This window comes from Dreissena polymorpha, chromosome 14 (genome assembly GCF_020536995.1).
Source record: "Dreissena polymorpha isolate Duluth1 chromosome 14, UMN_Dpol_1.0, whole genome shotgun sequence".
NCBI lineage: Eukaryota > Metazoa > Mollusca > Bivalvia > Myida > Dreissenidae > Dreissena > Dreissena polymorpha.
In genome coordinates, this window is record NC_068368.1 from 45,684,121 (window position 1) to 45,696,972 (window position 12,852).

Sequence of the window (12,852 nt, forward strand, 5' to 3'; positions counted from 1 at the left end):
TTCAAAAACAAAGTGAACCCAATTAGGATTTAAGTTTGGCCAAAAATCCATATATTTCGTGCATAAAAAGAGGTGTTTAGTTACACAATTATTTGTACAGGAGTTGATTGAGCTACACTTCTGACCTGTTCGTCAGCGTTATGATCTGATTTAGGAGTTTTGTTTGTAAAAAGTGTATATGTATTTTATTGTATTTTTAACTTAAAATATAACAGTATCCAGATTAAGTTTGCAAATCCAGATTATTTGCAAACTTATTTTTTTTATTTATTGAACAATTGTTATGAAATTTTGCATATTTGTAGGGGGCATTGAGTACATACAAATAATTGAAGAAAAAGAGTAAACATGTTTTTGGAAAGTAGAGTTATTTGATGATAAAGTTGCCATCCCCCGTTGGATCCCAACGGGGTTTTGGCTCCCCCGTTAAGAATTGCAATTTTCCAACGGAAGTTTTTTCCAGACGGGAGAATTTTACCTATATTTAACAAAAAATGTAATTTAAATATTATGCTTTGTTTTCTGTTTCAATGTTTACAAATACACATGTTTAAGTTATAATTGTAAGAAATATGTACTTTAATAAGAAAATAAAGTGTTTGTAGATTTTCTTCCCCCGTGGGGTTTTGACGGGGGATCCCGTGAAACTCCCATATCCATTAAACTCCAACGGGGTTTTCACGGGGGACCCCGGCAAACCCCCATTTAAATTAAACCCCAATGGGTGTTTGACGGGGGATCCCCGTCCAACTCCAATTTATAAAGAACTCCACTGGGAGTTTGACCAGAGAAGGAAGGGGGGGATCAGACTTCAATAAACAGTTTATACCCATTGCAATATATTCTATTGTATAAAGAGTAAAAGACACCAAACTTTATTAAATAATTTATGTTTTGTTTTTAAGGTGTCAAAATCAATTTATAATTTTTGAATTTTCTTAACTCGGTACGTTACGTTGAATAAAATGTCTTTTTGAAAGAGATTAGACCCACATATTGCTATTTCTGGAAAGATGAATTTAAAACGTTCCATAATTTTGAAAGACTGTATAAATAATAAAGAGACTTATCTCGAAAATATATTACATTTACCTTTTGATAATCCAAACTTTGCTATTATCCATTTTTATGATGATAAATACAATCCAGAAAGACAATAACATTGGAAACATACTTATTGTCATTCGGAATTGTATTCTTGTGTTGTTTATTCCCGTTTAACAGTTTTTGAAGTTTTTTGCTCGAAATTTTGGGTCCGTCTATAATGCGTATATGACTCATTTTCGCGAATATGAACGAAACGAGCGAATATGATCGAATATTTGCAATATTGATGATTTTTCTGCAATGTTTTTATCAACAAATTACAGTTTAATGTAAAATATAATTAAGACTGTTAACATAAATAGATCAATTCTCTAGCCATTATCATGTTTCGAACTCTAAAGTCATGTTCGCGAATATGAACATTGTTTTTAGGCTACACACAACCAACAATAACCACGACGACTCTACAATACAAGGTTTACAGTCAATTCGTACCTTAGTCAACTCGCACGGTAGTCAACTCGCACGTTGTTTGGTCAACTCGCACGGAAGTCAACTCGTACCTAAAAGTCAACTCGCACGGTAGTGAAACTATTGATGTGTTGATGGGTTCTGAATGAGTTATTTATGCATAATCACAAATGAGAAATACTTTCAGAGTTTAGTTCAATACTTTGTATTGCAATATTTTCACAAAATAACACATTTTTTAACAAATTGTGTTTACACCAGGTAACATTATCGACAATTCATCCCCTGGACAATTCACTCCAGAATTTGATTTCCTTGGACAATACACCCCCAAGACAATTCACTGCCATATTTTTTATATGATATTGTATTGTCATTTGCTTTTGTCATATTTAAAAATAAGTTGTGAACAGATGTTTGGGGTTATAATTTTGACTTTGTAGCACAATTTTGATGTGAAGATAATAAATGTAGTTTGTAAATGAAAGATGAAATAGTGTTTTTTGTCAAATGCAATCCAACCAATGTTTTTTTTCTATAAACTGTGTTACAACATATAAAATTGAAACAAATGAAGTATTTTGTATTTATAATATTTGTGCATTGGATTTAAATAACAGATTGCGAAATAAGCGCACGCCCGTTGGCCTGGGCGTGTAAATTATAGCTCGGGCCTATTAAAATTGCCATATTGTACGCCCGTCGGGCCAGTAGAAATTCCGTGTATCAATATTGTTTCATTTTTAAGTGTGATAAAAGTCATTATTTTGTGAGTACTTCGCGAAGATTTCCGACAGAACTTCGTTCAACTTCGCCTAAAATACGAGATTTAAACGCGTTACGATTGGGCCATACATTCAACGGTCATTTTCGAGTCGTAACACAGGCCACGTGGTGAACAATTTAGACTGGTTATTTACTAGTGGCACACGTCATGCTGATGTGTTTTCTGCTGAAGTAAACTTATCGACGTACGCGGCTTGCATTTCCCGAATAAACATCGTTTTACTTTGTAACCTTGTTTGTGTGTTTATTTCCAAAGTTGTAAGTCCCTACGCGCATAAGGCTGCATAATGCTTAAATACGTAGCTGGAGTGAAGCCTGGCAAGAAACTGCCCACTTCTGATCGTAAGTCAACAAATGACTATGAAAAATCACGGAAACGTGAATTTCAAGAAAAGTGGTAAAAAATCAGTGATGAAGGAGAAGCTATTTCTGTAAGACAGAGTTTAATAAGCTTCGCTTAAAAACACAGCATAAGAAAAAAGTCAACATGTATGATAAAAGTATGCCATCTATGCCTTCACTTGTCAAGTAAACTTCTGGAAAATAACTATCAGGTTGCTTGTTTTACAGGATATGGTTTCTGACTAAGAGGATCTCCAGGATTGCAGTGATGATTAGATGAACGAAGAAGTTGTTTATCACATGTTAAATACTTATAATTAATAAAGGACATAATTACATGGACTTGTTATATTGTGTTGCAATTGTTTTTGCAATAGGCTTTACAGTTAACATACCCTGGATACAATTTGACTTTTGATAGATTAACTGCTATTGAAAGATGAAACCCTTTATCAGGGTGTATATTTTAACAAATTTACTTTGGGCTAGTAATTTTGCTGCTGGGCTACTTGTCTTTACCATTCCAGTAGCCCGAATGGCTAGTGGATAAAATGAACTATCGTGAAGACTGAAATAATATTATTAGGTTAACTGCTATTTTATTATTTGAGAACTTTGTCAAATATTGAAGTTGATTAATTAGTTTCGTTTAATTCTTAGAATTTTACATTATGACAATTACTTATTTATTCATGTTAGATGGGATAATTAATTTAATAAAATATTATGGTTTAATTGATAAGAAAACCTTAATTAAAGAAAGGAAATTTAATCTGGTTGGAAGCGTGCTATTAATGGGTATTACAATCAAGCAACAACAACAACATAACCTTTATTAAGCTCAAATCACAAATATAGTGACACATGAGTATACAGTTACAATGCATCTTTTACAAAGAGTTATTAACAATTGTGACATGGTGTTAAACTTTACATAGAAAATAGAAAAGAGAAAGAGAAGTGGAGATGAAAAAGATATGAGACATACATTTGAATTGAGTGGGGGAATGATGATGTTGACCTGAGAAATAAACATTTTTTATTCCTTTGGCCTGAATAACCTGTTTGTTTACATGGATTACTGATGCAGACTATAGTTATGGTTTTTCCATTCGGTTCTATTTAAAACCCGGTGAATTTGATTGGTTAATTAATTTTTGTCTGCAGCGCTTCGCTGATCTGTGTGTTAACCCTGGAATTAGGTCAGAAATGTGCGTATTGTTTGTGTTTTCACTGTTTCCTCTATAGAATAATCGTGGAGAGTGTTTCATTTATAGATCGCATATTAACTAAACTTTCAAAAGTGACGTATAGATTTACATTTTGTAGACCGAAATTGTCTGTTAATGTAATTCTACTTGGGATTAATTGGTGTGTTTAAACTAAGTAATGATCAAATGTGAAGTGACCCATTCACGTGACATTGACCGATGTTGTGTCAGGCCAGATTAACCATGCCCATGTTTGTCCTGTGTCAGTGACCATGTGATTCGTAAGTAAAGGACTTTATGCTATTGTTTCAGCAAGTAGCTTTATATAATCATGTACTAAATTGTGTCGATTTGACCTGCAGTAGTGAGATTGCATGACAAAAAGTACCTTACTGTACATGTATTTGTGAAGTTGTGTTTACACATGGCACATGAAATCAATGGTGAAAGGCATGGATGGGTGATGGAGAGGGGGATGAGTAGAAGTGCTGCAATAAGTAATAAGTGTCAAGTGTCATTGATTAAAAAACATATTCCAGCAAGGTTAACAATAAGCTTGAGATACAAACATACATGTACATTGCATATAATTTGGCTAGTGCAAGGTTTAAAATATAAATCACAATTTGCTAACAACATTTATGAGTAAATCAGTAATTTCAAATTTGTGACATTGATATTTGTTGCCAGATTGAAAAAACATGCGTAAAAATATTTTAAACATGCGTAGTGAATGAAGTTAGGTATTCAACATGAACTATGATGTAGTAATACCAATATGTAAGATGATTAATTCATCTTATAAAATATTAATTGATTGATTGAGACGAAATGCAAAAAGTACTGCATTAGACATGATTTTGTTGTCTACATAAATAAATTTATCAACGTGTTAGCGTTTAAAGTAATATTTTTTGTGGATATGAATTAGTCTTATGAGGTTTAATTGTTGAAATACATAAATGATTACAAACATAATATAACATATACACCAAGTTAAACTTATCAGCGGGTTAATGTTTGAAATAATACTTTTATGAATTTACATATTTTTTTAAAATCCTTTAAGGACCTTGTTGTCAACAATTCTTTAAATTTTAGCGTATTTGTTCTACACTAGTAGTATTTTTTTTATAAACTTCCTTCTATGTTCATTAAAAAAGGGACATATAAGCATGTAGTGAAATTCATCCGCCACATCTCTGCATGTACAATGAGGGCATGTTCTCTCATTTATGTCTTGATTGGTCCATCTACCTGTCTCATTTGGGAAAAAGTGATTACCAGTTCTAAGTTTAATAAATAAAGATGATTCATATTTAGTTAGTGTGATTAAATATTTCTCTAATTCAATCTTATCCTTAAATATTAAATAGTTTAAGCCTTTTGTGGAGTTTTGAAGTGAGGTATGCCAGGTTTGCTAGTATTGATCAAGTAATATGCCCTTTAAAGTGTACTTTATATTTTTATTTTGGATTTGATCTTGATTTAGCCATATGTAATTTCTGCCAGTTTGTGTGAATATATTTTTACATAATTTATCCATTTAGATTCAAAGTTAGGAAGGTTTAACATGTATTTATATATGAGATATGCTAATTTATCCGGTTTCCCAGTTATTAATCTATTCCAGTATGCAATCATTCTGCATTTTATAGTGAGATCTATGGGGTATCTTCCGAATTCTGCGTATATCATATAAAGTGGGGAGCTTTTTCTTAGATTGAAAATTTTTCTCAGAAATTCATTGTGTATTTTCTCTAGTAAATCAATGCTTTCATAGCCCCAAACCTCTGCTGAATATGTTAATATTGGCAGGATAGTGTTATCAAAAAGTTTTAATATCAGATATATTGGTAAATTAAGGTTATTAATTCTTGAATAGAGTAGGTGCATTGCTTTCCTTGCTTGTTGTGCAAGATGTTTCTTTGCAGTTAGGAAGCTACCAGATTTTGCTAAAAAACACCTAGATATTTGTATGAGTTAACAATTTCTAGAGACGTGTTGTCTATTTTAAAAGAGAAGTTTCTATTTTGCCATGATTCGAAAATAATTACTTTTGTTTTATCCTTATTTATATTTAACTTCCATGTTTTACAGTAATCAGCAAAGTCATTCAGACAGTTTTGTAGTGTTTGGGCATTTTCAGCAATTAAGACTGTGTCGTCTGCATATAATAGTACACTTATTTTGAGAAAAGTAGCAATATCGTTTTCTGGATTTGTAAGTTCTATACCATGGTGGCCTTTAGATTCTAAGTAATTCCCAAGGTCATTTAGGAAAAGGGAAAAGAGGATGGGCGATAAATTTTCTCCCTGACGCACACCGCAGTTACATGAGAAAAATGGGGAGTTTTGAGTTCCATTAGAGTTACATGATGGTACATGATAAGCATTCACACACCTGACAAGGCTTTATCAAAGTGTCAACACAGATAAACAAAGACTTCAGTTACACACATTGACAAATAATTATGTTGGGCTGGGCAATTCTAAGACCTGGTATTGTATTAAACAATTCCATTGTTGTTCACCTGATATTTTGATTATTATTTTTATTTAACTGCCTATAAACAAAAGTGTTTCATTAAAAAAATTATTATTTTTATTCTTATTATCCATTAAGTTGTTGGATTTTCTCTCATTGAAGGATTAGTGATAGAAGTTGTGTTTTGTAATGTTGTGTATTGAAACATATTTTAGTCTGCAATTATCAGTATTCATTTCAAAGCCAGTATCAAATTCACACCATTTTATGTTATAATTTTTTTAAATGCTACTTATACACGAATACCTCATGATTTATTAAATCTCCTATAATACCAATAGTATGCTCCTCTTAAAAATGTTTTGAAATGTAATGTACTTTTTACAAAAATTGTACTCAATTCAAGTCCACTTCAATCATACAGCATGTTAACTCATTCCATACTACAGCCTTATCTCTAAGCAACCCCAATCAGTTATAGCCTTATCTTCCATTAGATAATCAGTACCCTCATCAGCTCTAAATGCCTGACAGATTATCTGTTTATTGATACCTTTATGAGTGTGAAAAAGGTTGTTTTTTAGGTGTTGTTACTTTGTTGACTGATTATGTGACAAATATTTTATTATTATATTTCCCATTTAAAAATAAATATAGTAATTTTATAAAAATTTCGAAATCTTGCATAACTTATCAAATAAAACAATTAGATTATTTCCAAATAATGTATCCAATCCCATTATTATTTATTTATACACTTTTTACAAATCTTTCTTAAATAAAACATAAACACAGAATAAATTATTTAATGACATAAAAACAATAATAAGATATTGTTAATAATAAGATATTGTTAATAACAAAAACAAACATCAATAGATAAAAAGCACAGTTATGTTTCAATTGCAAGTAATTTTATGAAAAAAAGAAAGAAATTCTGAGAACATCTAAATATGCTTTTATTAGAACTTCATAAAAATAAAAAAGAATACAAATAACTATCCTTAGAAAACAGATATTTGTAATTACTAAATCCTAAACAAACAGCAAAAGATAAAAAAAAATTGTCTAGGGAGCAGGGGTGAATTGTCTAGGGGGTGAATTGTCTCCTCGGGGTGAATTGTCTTGGGGGTGAATTGTCTCGCTTCCGGGGGGAAGATCAAGGGCAATAGTTTCACAAGTGAAGAAGCTGGCCTTGTCTTTGGTTTTATTTTCAATGCATGTTGCCTTAGCGCTATGTTATGACACTGACACAAATAGGCGTTCTTGTGTCACTTTCTGTTTTGATGAAATGGATTTCACTGTTTGCTTCCTTTCGGAACTTGAAATTTGGGCAAAAATATATCCCCTTCCCCCTTAACCCTTTGCATGCTGGGAAATTTGTCGTCTGCTAAAATGTCGTCTGCTGAATTTCTAAAATTAGCATTTTCTTTGATTCTTTTCAAAGAATACTATCAGAATAGCAAACAGTTTGGATCCTGATGAGACGCCACGTTTTGCATAGGCCTTTAAAATTCGGTTCCCGCACTGAAAGGGTTAATGAATGTTATCCACTTTTATAATTGATTTTTTTGTTGTTGGTATTGAATGTATTTACTACAACAAAAATTTTGTTGGTCAAATGTTGAAAAAAATCCATTAATTGAACAATGATGAAATTATTCACATACTTAAGTGCAATTCAGTGTCGTTACAGTACTGTAGATTTCGTCTGTGTGGTTAATCAAGTGTATCTACTGTAGATTATTTTAAATTTATTGAACATCATTTTTCACAACTGAGGATGTTTATGTCTGCTGCATCTTAGGCTTGAAAGCCACAGGTTGTGAACAAATGTGTGCATGTGTGCATATATTTTATTTCTTAGTTCCTTCCTCACCTGAATAATTACATGACAGTGTGTGATGATGAATATGTATTATCATGTTTATGACAATGTGTTGACCTGGAGCTCCTGCAGTTAAGACTCAAAATGTGGGAAGAATTTTCAATATTAAGAGCTTAATTCTATGCATTAATTTCTGACTCACTGAAAAACATATTTTAAAGTTGACATGGTCATGTGCCATGTGGATCAACCAGAGTACCTAATTTAAGCTCCACCTATATCGTATTGTCACCACCGAAACAATTTACATGGACCCTGGTCCCAGAATGGAAAATCGAATACTGGTTGCTGGTGTGACTGCACCAAATTGGCCTTTATTATCAGGCGATCAATTACTTGTAAATGAAAATCTACGGTGGAAACTTTTTCGCATTATAATTATTATTAATATTTATTATTGTTACAGTTACATGTAAGTTATGTCAATACCATCAGTGAATTCGTAGAAATATGGGATATTACGTAACCAAATGCCTTGATGGTGTGTACATCACAATTTCAGCAAGAAAAGATTTTTCAGATACCAAATAGACAATTTTATGTGTTAAGTTTCTTTTTGATAAATTAATGCAGTTGTTTTTTACTAACAATATAATATCACCACTATTGAATTCCCATAATCTATGAGCTGTTAGTTTGTTAGTTTCCATTTTTATTTAATGTCATTTATTAATATAAAAAATCCAAATAGTGCCTTATGCCCTCTTAAATACATGCATCCAGTCTTATCTTATTTTGTCACCTTAGACCCCTAGAGAGCACAGTCACCCACGGTTTATTAGATTACAATCAGTAACACAGTAACTGATAAGCTGAAGGACACACTCCACACAAATATCTTATTATCTCCAGGTCAAACAATCTCGAGATTTGAGTTTTTTTTATTAATTTTAAATGAATACGAAATAAGTTGTTTTTTTTATTGAGGAAAACAAGTATTATAATAATTGTTTTAAACAATGTGTTGGCATGGTAAATCTATCAGTTGTATTTGATTTAATTATTGAGAACAATGGGCTAATGAATCTGCAGATTAATTTCACAAAGACAATATTATCAGTTTAAAATACACAGTTTTATTTGTTTGTAATATTACTGGCAATCTTCTTAGTTTTTTACTACAAATCCTTACTTTTTGTTTATCCCTTTACCCCTTAGATACGTATTTTGACGCATTTGTAGTCACTTAGAAAGTTATATTTAGTTCAAGACCTTTCTTACTAGATCCAAGTTTTAAAGGCTTCATTTCCAACCCTTAGATACTGATGAGCAGCAAACAGCATAAAACCTGAACAGCCTGCGTTTTATTCACAGGCTGTTCTGAAGTTATACTGTTTGCACATAGCCACATCCACTTTGCTTTTGTGTGGGAAAGGGTTAAACAAGTGTTATATTTTTATGCTGCCCGAAATAAAATTTTGGCGGAGCATATAGTGGCCAGTTTGTCCTTCCTTCCTTCCTTACTTCTTTCCGTCACACTTTTGTTACGGTTTCTCATAGCGCCTTCAACACTTTACCGATCTCTTTCATATTTGGCATGTAGGTACCTTGCATGGACCTCTACCTTTTGATGAGGTTTGAGGTCACTGGGTTCAAGGTCAAGGTCACCAAGGCTAATAATATATTTTCTGTCACGCTTTTGTTACAGTTTCTCATAGGGCCTTCACTACTTTACGGATCTCTTTCATATTTGGCATGTCTAAGGTACCTTGCATGGACCTCTACCTTTTGATGAGGTTTGAGGTCACTGGGTTCAAGGTCAAGGTCACAGAAGCCTAATAATAGATTTTCTGTCACGCTTTTGTTACAGTTTCTTATAGGGCCTTCACTACTTTACTGATCTCTTTCATATTTGGCATGTAGGTACCTTGCATGGACCTCTACCTTTTGATGAGGTTTGAGGTCACTGGGTTCAAGGTCAAGGTCACCAAGGCTAATAATAGATTTCCTGTCACGCTTTTGTTACAGTTTCTCATAGGGCCATCCGCCTTCACTACTTTACCGATCTCTTTCATATTTGGCATGTAGGTACCTTGCATGGACCTCTACCTTTTGATGAGTTTTTAGGTCACTGGGTTAAATGTCAAGGTCACCGAGGCTAATTATATATTTTTCCGTCACACTTTTGTTACAGTTTTTCATAGCGCCTTCAATATTTTACTGATCTCTTACATATTTGGCATGTAGGTACCTTACATATATAGACCTACCTTTTGGTGACGCTTGATGTCATTTGGGGTCAAGGTCACCGAGGCTAATAATATATTTTTTTAGGTGGTTATTAACACATAGATTGACAAAGCGCATCATCGGGGAGCATCCATCGTTTTCAACGATACTTGTTGTTAGGAGTTTACTAAGGAGTTATAATGCTAGGGTCAAAAATGATTGAAAAAGTACCAAACAAATATTTGTGCAAATGGGGTGTCACTGGGCCAATTGTTGTACTTCTCATTTGACACTTTACAGTAAAACTTGTTGTTCAATGTCATAAGTTGGCAGTCATTTAGTCCAGCCCAAAAAAGGGACCTTTTACACAATTCAATATTCAGACTCATAATTTAAGATTCAATGTGACAGACTTTCAATTGATTTAAGGGCTTCTAAATGCTCACACCTCACATCAAAGATGATAAATAGTCTCTGGAAAAAACACAATGGGATTTCAATCAGGCAACATTCATTTTAATTTGTTCCCAGCATTTCATAAGCACTTTTTATATTGATCATTAAAATGTTCATCATAATCCATAAATAAACATTTAAAATGTATTTACAATTTCTTTTGAACATTCTGAGAATCTCCAAATGCTTTGTGACACTATTTCCAATATTCTATCAGAAATTGTGTTTTTGTTTTGTCTCTTTTTAATTCACCCTAGGGTGTGATGAAGATACAAAGAAGTATGTCAAGGGAAGCTCTGATTTTCTCATTAATTATTTCAAGATAAAAGAGTTGTACATTTCATGCAAATTAAATATGCTTCAAAACATTAAGGGTATTGCACATGCTTGATAATAGTTTCTTTGTGTCTCACATCACTGAAGCACAAGCTGCTATCTACTGTTGTGCACATGTCAAATTTTAAATCTAACTTTCATTTTTACCTGAAGTATTTAGTACAAATACCATTTCATAATTATTTGATGAGTTGATAAAACTTTTTACCTGAGAAATGGGGTTATATTTTCAATAAGTTGCCAGTAGCAGACATGGGGTAATCATAATTGTTAATCTGTTATCATCATGATTATTAATTGATTACTTTTTTCATTAATCATGGATTGTTCATTAATTATAGCTTTTGTATTACTTAAATAATAATTGTATAGATTACCTCTACAAGGTCATTACTCATTATTATTTTATGATTATGATTACTTTTGACCAAAAAGCAGATTCAATTTCAATTCATGAAGACAAATGACACATTAACAACATCAGATACTTGCCAACTTATCATGTAGTTAATTACTCAAGTGGTGTAGATCTCTGATAGCTCTCGGTCCAAGGGGTATTTCAAGGGATTAAGTCTGAACAATAGTTCTTATTTGGAACTTGCCTACAACTGGTTTTTTCCGCTAATTTACATGAGGTACAAATAAAATTGACCTAGATCCACGGGAATGCGTATTGTTATTCCCCCTACAGGTGAAAATGGAGGGGACTTATGGTTTTTGCTCTGTCTGTCAGTCAGTCAGTCACACTTTTCTGGATCCTGTGATAACTTTAAAAGTTCTTCATATTTTTCATGAAACTTGAAATTATGGATAGATGGCAATATGGAGATTATGCACGTCATTTCATTTTGTTCCTACGTCAAGAATTCTGGTTGCTATGGCAACAAATAGAATAGAAATATTGCTGAAAATAGTGGATCCTGCGATAATTTTAAAAGTTCTACAGATTTTTTCATGAAACATGGATAGAAGGCAACATGGAGATTATGCATGTTAATTCATTGTGTTCCAATGTCAATAATTCTGATTGGTATGGCAACAAATAGACTAGAAATATTGCTGAAAATGGTGGAGTTTCATCGGTATTGGACTTATATTGCTTGGAAATAGTCTTGTTCAAACTAAGCAAGTACGGTACCAGAATATTCATGTGACACTAGGGTCATAATGGCAGGCATGGCGAAATTAGAAAAAATCTGCCGGTCATCCGGACAGGCATTTCAGAAAATGTGCCGGTCCGGAGAAAATTTAGCCGGACCGTAAAGCAACAACAACTTAACTAGAAAATTCAAAAATGGCAGCGATCACATCTTGATCTCTTTATTCAACCGGCCGTTAAATTGATTTTAATCGCTTAGAGGTTACACTGGCAGCTAATTGGTGTTAATCGGTTGTGTAATGTCAATCATGTTGTGAAAAATTCGCGTGTCAGTTTTTATTACATGTATTCCCTATTAGAACGGTTCGGTGCGATAATTTCAATAACGTATGTGCAAGCCTAATAATTATCAAATTTAAGTTATTCGAAACGATTTAAACATTCTTACTTTAATATGATTGCAGTTTGGAGCGGCTGTTAAAATATACTGCGCACAGTACAAAACACGTTACCTGACATTTAATGATTAAGGCATTTCATTTTTCAGAACGTTTACTAGT

The 12,852-nt window shown here is 32.7% G+C and overlaps 2 protein-coding genes across 12 annotated transcripts in view; one reads left to right on the forward strand and one right to left on the reverse strand.

Annotated features, from left to right (window-relative positions):
• LOC127857912 (uncharacterized) overlaps positions 1-12,852 on the reverse strand; it is a 351,976-nt gene that overhangs the window by 186,991 nt on the left and 152,133 nt on the right. The window lies entirely within an intron of this gene.
• LOC127857915 (uncharacterized) overlaps positions 1-12,852 on the forward strand; it is a 157,438-nt gene that overhangs the window by 107,340 nt on the left and 37,246 nt on the right. The gene's annotated exons all lie outside the window — the stretch shown is intronic.